Consider the following 9,459-nt stretch of genomic DNA (forward strand, 5'->3'; position numbering starts at 1 on the left):
TTGGAATCATGCAGATTCATTTTCTAAGGTGAGTCTCTATGCAGAATCTTCCAAGTTTACTCAAACTGGTGGCACAGTTGCCTTGAAAAGTTTTTTTGCCATAAGATAAATTTTATTTGCTTTGCAAGAATAAACCCAAAAGAAAGTTTCAAACCTTCAGGAGTACTTATATATGTAAAATGAGTTAATATGCTCCAATAGTCTCATGCTCGATAGAAAGCAACATACTCATGTTCATATAAAAGGATGATATGATAACTGTTCAAAATATGTCTGTCTCCATATTAAAGCACACTTGTCAACTGGTAACATTCGTAGTATACTTTTTGGGAGAAATCAAAGGCCTAGGGTTTTGTCAAGACCTTCATAGTTTATAACATGTTTATAACATAGTCTATAACACTGATTCTAGGAAAATCAGTGACTCTTTATAAAAACAATTTTACATTATTAATCAGTATGGAGTCCCACTCTAATATTGTTAACTAGTATAAAAATCAACCAGAGCCATTTAAGCATATCATGCAAAAGGGTCTCTGCTTTTTCTTTATATTTACCTAAAGGTCCTACCATAAGTTTAAGATTAGGAACTAAGTCTTCTAGAAGAAACAACAAAAGAACCTCAGTAAAGGATTGTACCAGGTACCCTCATCTATTGATACTACAGAAGAGCATTTGCCAGGCACCATGGACATCAGTCCAAGAAGTCAACTATGGCTAAATGATGATTTCCAAGACTGTTAGGCTCCAAAATTGAGGACCATGTGAGGTAGACGACTTTTACCCATTGTTGAAACCAAACCTCTTCAGAGGCAAAAACTACTGATTGCCATGTGCTGCTTCACATTGTTTTGTTCCTGCTGGTTCAAGGTTATAAACTATTAGTAGACATCTCCATTTTTAATCATGGTCATCTCAAGAACTTTACTCCTGACAAGTCATCAGGGGAAGGGCTCATTATTCAGAAACTGGCAAAGTCAACCCATCAACACCCGAATTGAGAATCATCCAAACAGATTATGGAACATATGGGCATGCATCAAACTATAAGAATTCTTGTCTTAGTTTCGCCTGTGTTACAGTTGCCAAGTATATGGTCTCCAGAGTCTTAAATGCTGCCATGTAGTCACTGTCATACCAGATGATTCAATAGCTCATTCAGCAACCAAAGAAACATGAGAGACTAACTAGTTCAACTGCAAATGGCATTCTCAGAGCAACCTTCTAATCAGCAGACTCCAGAGAACAGTGCAGTTTTAACTGATTATGTCACAGAGATAACGGTCTCTCTTCAGCTTAGAATGAAGAATGACCAGAAGAAAGTAAATGAGAATGGAAATAGAACTCACAGCTTACAAAACTGTCCTGTGATTCACAAAGTTGATAAACTGTACCAAATTGTGGTATGCAATACTATCTAAGTTCCAACTCTTAACAGCAGCAAGCTCTTTAATATTCAGACCCAGATATTCCAAGATAAGACCACAGATGCCTCTAATTTACAAATTATGACCAATCCCCACCAAGACCATTCTGTGACTGATTCTAGTCCCCAGACCCTAGATATGCCCTTCCCAAACTTCCCTTTGGAGATGCCTAGGGTCATTCATGGTATACATGAGTCCCTACTGGAGCAAACTATCAAATTTAACTTTTTTTTTCTTTACCTGTAGGTGTGTCTCTGATGGTCTTTCATTAGTGAGTCTTCAAGAAAGGTCATACAGTCAACTTGCAACATATTAAGTCTTGATAAAGAGGGTTTGTGAATAAGGTGTATTTTTTAAGGAGAACAGGGTAGGTGTGGGAGGGCCAGAAAATGGGGGGGGGGGGAGAAAATGGGCTGCTTCTTAACAAAATCAAATTCCTAGGCCCTGCAGCATCCTCATCTACGCTGCTTCCAGTGAATAGAGAAACCATGATAAAGTCTTTATAAAATGAATGATACCTAAATAGCCCGTGCTCATGCGCATGTATGTTAGAATAGCATAATCACTTAGCAGATACTAAATAAATATCAATCAAAACGACAATAGCAGTACATTTTCATATATATAGTAACTTGCAAGTTTACTTCGTGGCATTGCCTCATTTGAGGTAATCAATGAGGCTGGAGTTCATCTCTTTTTAGAGATAGTCTTAGAGGATCCAGGCACCCAAATCACCATTCAGCCGCTTTAAAAAGTGAAACCAAAATGCAAACTCAATGATTAACCACACAATAAACTCCTTTCCATTTTTTGCAAAAACTATGAGATAAGAACATATGTCACCTTGTGTATAAAAATATTTTTAAAAAATCAAGAGACAAATCATTGTTTTCTTTTAGGGAAAACTAGAGTTGCTTTTTAAAAATAAATGTTGTAGGTCAGGCACAATGACACTCGCACCTTTATTACCAACTACTAAGAAGGCTGAGGCAGGAAGAATGTTTGAACCCAAGAGTTTCTAGAACACAGAGTTCGAGGCCAACTTGGGAAACACAACAAGACACCATATCTAGCAAAAATTAAATTAAAAATAAATAAGCAAATCAAATAAATGGGAACAAAAAACAACCTTTTTAGTCATCATTTTCATAGACCATAAAGTCAGAAGTTTTTTGTTTTGTTTTGTTTTTTGCATGACAAAAAGCCTTTACTTTTAAATGGTTATTGGTACACCAAATAATAACATGTAACAAGTTCTTGAATTCCATCGTCTACTAATTTTGATTAAGAGAAACTAAAAGCAACCCAATTATACCAGTATTCATTGTTCTAACTATTAGGAGGAATGGACTACTTTAAAGCTGGCTGCTGCTTCACACAGGTTACAAATAACTATTTATTACTTTTTCATAGATAAATCCCTGACCTTCAAGAAAGTGTTGAGAAAAAAAATTATTTAATCCCTTTCTTTCTTCAGATAATTGAGGTTTTTTTTCCTAGACCTAAGAAAGAAAAGGTCAACACTGATATACATGTTGCTAGAGCCAAATGACACGAGAAAACAGACAATATGTACCCATTAAATAAGAAAAGGATACCTCAAGAAATACAAGGCAAAAAGAGGACATCTTTAGAAAAACTCTAAGTCTGTACAAATAAGCTAGATTTGCTGCTCTCCAAAAAGTGAAGGGGCCGACTACGTAATATAAAGAAATAACACCTTTTCATAGGAATAAAACTTGAGCTTTGCTAAAGCCTCATATTCTATGAAGACATCCAAAATGCTGATCTTCCCTTACCCACTTATGTGGTAGTTTTCATGGATTTCTGGCTGGATGTCACACACAAAGACCAAGAGGTTATCCAAGACTTCATCCCTGTTCCGCTGGAAGTAGGTCTGGAGGATGGTCATCTTTTCCTGGGTTTCCTTCTCCACTTCAGAGCTGCAGCTGTCATGGGATCCCAGAGCCTCAACTTCCTTGGCCTTAAACTCTTTCTTCTTCTTCAGGTGGTACTGTTCAATTTCAGCCTGAGCTTCTTCTTTGGCCTGTTTCAGTCTCCTCTTCTTCCTCTTACCAGCCTCGGACACCTTCTTGGCAGCCCGTTTCTCGGCCTGCGGCAGCTCTATTTTTTTTTATTTTTGAGTCAGGGTCTCCCAGTCTGGAGTGCAATAGAACAATTGCAGCTACTGAAGCCTCAGCCTCCTGGGCTTAGGCCATCCTTCTGCCTCAGCCTCTCAAGAAGCTGGGACTACAGGTACATGTCACCATATCCGGCTAATATCCATATTTTGTTTTTATAGAGACGAGGTCTCACTATGTTGCCTAGAATAGTCTCAAACTCCTGAGTTCAAGCAGTCCTCCTGCTTCAGTTGTGAATTACAGACATGAGCCACCACAGCTGGCCAGAAGTTACTTTAATCACACAGTTACCATAACCAAAAGTTTCCTTAGTTGACAAATATTCTCAGCAAAGTCGTCCCTCCTTATCTACAGTTTTGTTTTCTGCATTTTTAGTTACTCACAGTCAACTATGGTCCAAAAATGTTAAAAGGAAAATTCCAGAAATAAACAATTCACAAGTTTTTTCATCATGAACTGTTCAGTTCCACCCCTCTTGGGATGTGAGTCCTCCCTTGGCCAACTTATCCATGCTGTAAACACAACCTGATGGTTACTTAGTAGCCAGCTAGATTGTCAGATCAACTGTTGAGGTTTTGCACTGCCTGTGTTCAAGTCACCTTTATTTTGCTTTTACTATAGTATGGTGCTATAATTATTCTTTTCTTTTTTTTTTTTTTGGAGTTGGGGTCTTACTCCATCACCCAGGTTGGAGTGCAGTGGCACACTCAAGGCCACCCCAGCATCGACCTGCTGGGTTCCAGCGATCCTTCCGCCTCTACCTTCCAAGTAGCTGGAAGGTACACGCTACCATGCCTAGCAAATTATCCTATCCTATTACTGCTGCTAATCTCTTGCTATGCCTAATTTATACATTAAACTTTATCATAGGTATGTATATATAGGAAATAACATAGTGTATATAGGATTCAGTACCATCTACAGTTTTGGCTATTCACTAGGGGCAACATATCTCCCACAGATAAGGGGGATCTACTTTAATATTACCAAAATTTTACTTTATTGTAAGGTCAGACGCAATCAAATGCTTTTAAAAGGCACCAGTCACTCTATTCTCTTCGTGACATAATCACCTTTTAGATGGTCAGCCATATTTGAAATGTGGGTATGGCTCAGGTAAAAGCAATGGCCCATGGACAAACTCACAGCATTTCATTAAACTGGGCTATTAAGCATGTTCATAGTTCATAAGATTTAATGGCCTGTCTGTAATGATTTATTCTTAAGTCAACCAAAGGATTTTAGAAAGCCAAAACATGACCAAATATCATCAACTATTCTGTCAAGCCTAATGTTAGCATTTAAATTCTCACTACAGACTTAACAAATTAACTAACTTCCCCCATCATGAACTGAATGTCTCCCCTTGAATAAATTAAAATGCTTCCTGGTCTACCAGGTGTTTCTGTGAGTTGAAAGGATATATTCATTCCAGAGTATTAGGTCAGAAATGTTATCACAGAGTCAGAGGAAATCATTAACATTACCCACACAAAAATACTGGACTACATGGTGAGCAGACACAGGATGGCATCTCTGGAAATCACCAGGACAGTCATTTTTTGCTGATAGAAAGAGAGTTTTTTTAAAAAGAAATCTTAGTAGAAAATAGCTCTCTACTACTGAGGATAAGCACAAGGGCCTAATCCAATGATTGCTAACCAGGAAATGTGCAAGTTCAGTGCTGTCGTCATATGCTTTGGCATTTCCATGTAAACTGTGCTAAGGACAACTTTCCATTAAACTGCTAGCTATCTGTTAATTGATAAATCTTCTAATGCACACATATGCGTTCTTTCCAAAAATGAGCAGCTAAAGTGTCAGGGAACTCACTATAAATTCTCTATAAGACACACATTTGATCAGTATGTGGCTAAATTGATGACACTTCATTTTAAGTCCACATCCTTTCACAAATCCACACACTTCTAGAAAATGGAATAATGAGTAATAAAATGATCAAAAGAACAATGAAACAAAATAAAGTCCTCAACTAATCACAAACGGAGAAACGTCTAGGTAAAAATCACTGTAAAGCAAATGTTTTACATATTATTACCTGTTCCTGATAGTGAAACTGGTGTGGCATCTAAAACAAGACTAGGTATAGAAAGTAGTTACTCAAGAAGTAGAATTGATTAATAAATATAGGGGAAAATAAGTATGCAAAACGTGTAAAATAATAAATGCACATCTTTTTTTTTTTTTTTCTTTTTGCTAATACCCACATCTGCTTTACTGGAAAAGCATTTCTTTACCCTAAACTCAAGAAAAGTAAAGTCTGCATCAAACTATACTAATTAAAATCTGTCACCTTTTTTTTTTACATGAAACCTTTAGTTCATATCTTTTGATGTCATATTGTGTCTATATCTCATGTTTTACTCTTACTTTGATTGTCTAGTGCTTCTTAATTTTAGTGGTTTTATTATCCTTCTGATTACAAAACTAATGCATGCACAGTACAAAAAAGTCAGAAAATATGAAAGATTATAAAGAGGAATAAACGTTAAAACCCAGAATTAACCACTGCTAACATTTCTGTAACTCCCCTCCAGACTTCTACTTATTCATATATTCAAAATGAGATCATGCTACACGCACTATTTAACTGTTTTTCTTTCCTAAAACCATTTTTTGACTTAGTGTTGTAAAATGAGACTATCGGGCTCTTAATCAATTGCTGTGTTCAAAACACTTCAGCAGATTTGAGAATATTTTTATTTAGTTGACAGGTATATTCTCTTAATCTGTCAAGGCATCTATATAAGATTTACTGTAGCATTGTTTATACTAGTCAAAAACTGGAACTATCTGTGGGAATCTGGTTAAATAAATTAAAAGCAACCATGAACTGGTGTGGTCAGGGTTCTTCAGAACCAGATAGATAGATAGATAGATGATAGATTAGATAGATAGATAGAGAGAGAGAGAGAGAGAGAGAGAGAGAGAGATAGAAAGAAATACAGAGAGAGATAGAGGAGAAGGTTTACCATGGGAATTGGCTCATGTAATTATGGAAGCTGAGAAGTCCAATGATCTGCCATCTGCATGTTGGAGAACCAATGGTATAACTCAGTCTAAGTATGAAGACCTGAGAACTAGAGGAACCACTAGTTTAAGTCTGGTTCTGAGTCCAGAGGCCTGAGAACCAGGAGCACTGATACCTGAGGGAAGAAGATGGATGTCCTAGTTCACACAGAGAGAGCACATTCACCTTTCCCCTGCTTGTTTGCTCTATGTGGGCCCTCAACAGATTGGATGGTGCATTGATGAGGATGGTCTTCTTTACTCAGTTTACTTACTCAAATAATGATCTCTTCTGAAAACACCATCATAGACATACCTAGAAGTAATGTTTTACAAGCTATCTGGATATCCTATAGGCCAGTCAAGCTGAAACCTAAAATTAACCATCACACCTCTCAAAGGTTCCACCTTCTAATATCATCGTCTTGAGGATTAGGATTTCAACATATGAACTTGGAGGGACATAAATGTACAGTTCATTGCACTGAAAAAAGATGCAAGACTCCTGGGTCAAAAATAAATGACTTGCTCACAGAAATAGTAGTAGCTAGAGTATCAGTATTTTCTTACATCAATTCCCAGAGCCCCAATTCTGCAGAGCATTCAAAGAGGGCCAGGTGATACTTGTGAAACAGGAGATAGCTAGAGAAAGGCAAGGCAGGCAGACAGGGCAGGTCCTATAGTAACAATGTTGCAAACTTACAAACTCCAGGCAGGTCTCACAGGCTGGTGCATTCATGTTGGAAAACAAGCTCCCTACAAAACTCTCAAGCTAGAGCTGAAGTACTCACTGCTGGGATCAAAAAACAACAAATCACCTCCCTGCCAAGTACTGACCAATTAGTGCATTATTAGGCCCCTACCTCTTGCTGATTGGTCCAATCAGAATAGCTAGTGCCAACCAATCCACTCACAGCTAGTACTAGACAGTTGGCTCAGTCTTAGGACTGTATAAGCACCGGTTTCAGCTCTAAATTGGCAACCCCCTTGGGTCCCCTCCCACTGTGGAGTTTTTCTGTCCTATCAGTAAATCCTGCTTTCTCACTTTCTGGTTCTCTGTGTCCCTCATTCTTCCAGGGCATAGAGACGAGAACCCCAACCTGCAGAAGAGCTGCAGAAGATCCCCAACCCAAAGAGCTGCAGAAGATCATCAGAGCTGGAGAACCATGCACCCCAGAGACTGGCTTGCCAGCCAACGGAGCCAGCTGAACCAGGAGAGCTGCTGGAAGAAGATGAGACTCGGAAGCTGGGACACTTCGGGCGTTAGGCTTGCCAGCCCACTGAACCAGCATCAACTCTCAGGGCTTGGTTTGCCAGCCCATCAGAGCCAACACTCCAAGGGCTAGGGCTTGCCAGGCCACCCAATCAGCAACACTCTTAGGGCCTGGCTTGCCAGTCCATTTGAGCCAATACTTCCAGGGCTAGGCTTACCAGCCCCTCAAGACTACCCTCTCTGGGGCTTGGTTGGCTGAACCATTGAGCTGACACTCTTAAAGCCCAGGCTGAACTGAAAAATCTGTATCACCTGCACACACACCCTGGGTTGTCTTACAGGAGAACTCTGATCTTAAAGAACCTGAATCTTTTATACTGGGTAGTAAGCATGCCTTTTCTCTGCTCTGGAGGAAAGCACTGTCTCTCTTTCCCAAGGCTGTTTGCTATGCAAGTATCCTTGTAAAGACAGTTTGGAGATAAGGTATTCAGTGCCTCTACCCTCAAGACAGAAATGTGAGAGATTCATGAGGAATCCTCTCTCAGGAGAATATATATCACTCTTTTTAGTGACTACATAAGATTTAATTGGGTTAATACTCTATGGTACAATTAACTAATGTTTTAAAAGCACTTTTATTAGGCTAAAGCACCAATAATATTCTTGGACTTGTCATACTATTTCTTTGAGATTAATCTGAAGGTAGAATTGCTGAGTCAGACTATCTACAATCATTTTTGAAAGATTTTTTTAGGGACTTCCAGCAAGATGGCGACAGGGCAACCTGGTCTATGAAACCCTCTGCAAAGGAGAATGCAGAGGGTCTCTGGCTCTCTCCCCAGGGGCTGCAGACCCCAACTTCGGCAGCCTGCTCTTCACACGGAGCTTGGCCGTCACCACCGCTGGGGCAACGCAGCGGTCTGACAACCACTGCACCCACAGACACAGCAGCCACCGGCGCCGCTGTGGCCTCCATGGTGGCCATAGCGCATCGTGCCACCCGTGCCTGGGGCGATCCTCAACTTCAGTCCTTGAAGCCCCTGCAGGCAAGATCTGCTGGGATCGCTGCGACCTCTGCTGCCACCGTGAAGGCCTGCCGGCCGTGGGTCTCCTCCCGTGTGCTCTGAGACAGGCTTCCATCTCCAGCCTCTGCCCCACCCCTGTCTGGCTCCACCCCATCTGAGGCGAGCAGCTGAGATAGCACCACCTGCTGGCGATTCAAGGTAACAACACCAAAACGGGAGAAACAAGCTTCCAAAACACAGACCAGATTTGAGTTGTGAATGGAGGGTGATCTGAACTGTCCTTCACAGCAGACCAGGGGCAACTGACCCTAACTGTGAACTAATTTACCAGCTTGAAAAGAAAGCTAGAAATCAGAGCAGAAAGGACACTGGACTTAAACAAAAAGTCTCAGAGTGGTTCGATTGGTTCTGTTAGTTTAATGACATGATTCTATTCCTACAGTATTGGTTCTGTTAGTTTAATGACATGATTCTATTCCTACTGTATTGTTCCTTTTTTTTTTTCTTTTTTTCCTCTTCCTTTTCTTCTCTTTTCTCCTCTCTGTAAACCATATCTTTGTATAGAGGAACAGCACACCAATAAGGTGGTTGATTAGCTTGTATGTTAGCAGCATTGTATGTTT

At 39.8% G+C, this 9,459-nt stretch overlaps 1 pseudogene; it reads right to left on the reverse strand.

Annotated features, from left to right (window-relative positions):
• Positions 1 to 3,222: 3,222 nt before the first annotated feature.
• On the reverse strand, positions 3,223 to 8,796 carry LOC103273700 (annotated as a pseudogene).
• Between the last annotated feature and the right edge of the window lie 663 nt (positions 8,797 to 9,459).

This window comes from Carlito syrichta, unplaced genomic scaffold, assembly GCF_000164805.1.
Source record: "Carlito syrichta isolate Samal-C Ts95f unplaced genomic scaffold, Tarsius_syrichta-2.0.1 Scaffold314121, whole genome shotgun sequence".
Classification (NCBI taxonomy): domain Eukaryota; kingdom Metazoa; phylum Chordata; class Mammalia; order Primates; family Tarsiidae; genus Carlito; species Carlito syrichta.